Raw genomic sequence first — 2,418 nt, 5'->3', positions numbered from 1 at the left:
CCTTTGCTTTGTTCTTTTTAGCCCAAACCTCTCTCGGCCTTCTCTGTTTTTCCCCACCGAAGCCCCCCTCTCGGTTCTCTCCTTTTTCTTCTCCTTGTTCTCAGCCCCTCTGTTTTCCCCTTGCGTTTTTGCTCTTTTTTCCTCCTCTGCCCGTCAGCCGCCACCCTCTTTTCCTTTTCTCTGTTTTTTGTTTTCGTTGAGCTTCCCTCTCCGTCCTTTTCCCTTCACTCAGCCGAAGCCTCTCCTCAGCCTTCAGCCGCTAAACTTCCCATTTTTTCCTTTCAATCTTTCTCTTTCTTTTTCTTTAGCCTCCGATGAAGCACCTCCTTTTTTTCCTTTTCGTTTTCCACGGTTCCTTTTCATCCGCCACCCCCTTGGTTTTTCTTTTACTCTGTTTTTTCCAGCCGTCCTCCCCTCTCGGTTCTCTCCTTTCTTTTTTCTCTTTTCGGCCACCAACCAGGTTCCCCCCCTACTCAGCCGCCAAACCCTCCTCTTTGTCTTGCCTTTTTTTTCAAGCCCCGTTGCCCTTTTCTTCTCTTTCTTTTCCTTTTCAAAATATCTATCCTACAAGTGTCTAGACACCTCACCATCTAGGTGAGGTGAGGTGTTGTCAAATGCAAAAAGGGACACTTGTCTCTATCCATGATCCCCATTTGTCATTATTTTTTTTTTGCTTTTTCTTTTTCTCTTTTTTTTTAGTACGAGACAAAAATAAATAATAAAATAAAATGAATTAGAGCAAAATAAAATAAAATAAAATAAAAATAAAAATAAAAGCCCTAGAATTGAAACAAATAAACCTATTAAATTAATTAAACAAAATAAAATGAAAAAAACAAAAATTTGGTGTCTACACATAGTTTCAATAAAAATAATCATTTTCCCAACATTTGAGACCAATCATCATGTTTTTTTTTTATTTTTAATTTGGTTTGAAGCATAGATTTTATTGCTATAGTATTATTCTTTATTTTTTAGTACAAAAACACAAATTTTCGTCAATATAGGTGGCAAAATTTGTTAATTACATATAAGTGAAAATATACTTTTATAATTTGCAAATATTTTAGCCCTGCAATTTTTTATAATTGCAGCACTAAAGTACATCATTAATTGAAAATAACGAAAGTCAAATTCTATGGTTATAACAGACTTTCATTAAAAATAATCAAATGCTATTAATAAGACATTATTGTTAAGTCAAAATCAAAGAAAATTTAGTGATGACATAATGTTATCACTAATTTATTCAAGATTATAATGACAAGAAAAGTCATCACTAATTAAATTGCTAGTTTTTAATATTGTCAATTGCTAGTTTTTAATACTTTTGTGAAAATATTGATAATGGTTGAGAAAATTTTGTTACATTACTGCAAGTGATAAATGTACTTTTGTTCTTTTTCAAACATTTATTTTAATGTTTAATTTTGTTTAAAATTATTGTACTAGTATAGATTTGCAAGACAAAACTTAAGTTCTCAATAGTTAAAAAATTCATTACAGAGAAAACACAAAGTAGTAGTTGCAAAATGTGTATAAATTACAGATATTTTGTTAATTGCTTTGTAGTACTTTGTTATTCCTTTGCTAATACTACTTGGCATGTAGCACAAAGGATAAATCTGCCATAAATTTCTTATTCCATTGATAAAAAGACCTGTCTGCCTTATAACTATTGTAATGAAAGATATATCTTTAGAATTTATAAAAAATTATTACTTAAGTTTGAGAAAATTATAAAATATTTATGCATAGTTTATCAAGATACCATTCGCAATTTCCTAATAAAAAAATAGGGGCTAAATTGTAAAAGCTAGGGTGCCATAATAGAAATAATAAAATTGGTGTATTACATATGGGGGTTAAATTGCAAAAGTTAGAGTGCCATAGTAGAATTAATGAAATTGGTGAATTACATATGGGGCTAAATTACAAAAGTTAGGGAGTAATAATAGAATTAATGAAATCGGTGTACTACATATGGGGCTAAATTGAAAAAGTTAAGGTATCATAATGGAATTAATGAAATTTATTACAACATTTGGGGCTAAATCGCAAAAGTTAGGGTGGCACAGTAGAATTAATGAAAGTGACTTAGAAATAAGTACTTTAAACAGTGACGATTAATTCTTGTCACTAAATCCGAATCGGTAGAGTGACAGTGACGATATTAGAAGTTGTCACTATATAGATCATTTTAGTGACAACTTTTTCAAGGTTGTCACTGAAGACTTAGTTGCTTTGAGCAATTATGACAACTTTCCTTGTCGTCACTAAATAACCACTTTTTGTGACGACTTTTGTCGTCACTAAAAAATGTTGTCACTAATGACCATATTTCTTGCAGTGTAGTTTGTGACGAAAATAACGGGTCGTCACTAAACATTTAGTTGCTTTGATGCAATTGTGACAACT

The sequence above is a fragment of the Coffea eugenioides genome, chromosome 6 (assembly GCF_003713205.1).
Source record: "Coffea eugenioides isolate CCC68of chromosome 6, Ceug_1.0, whole genome shotgun sequence".
NCBI lineage: Eukaryota > Viridiplantae > Streptophyta > Magnoliopsida > Gentianales > Rubiaceae > Coffea > Coffea eugenioides.
The sequence above is the reverse complement of the archived record's forward strand: the minus strand, read 5'-3'. Positions refer to the sequence as shown.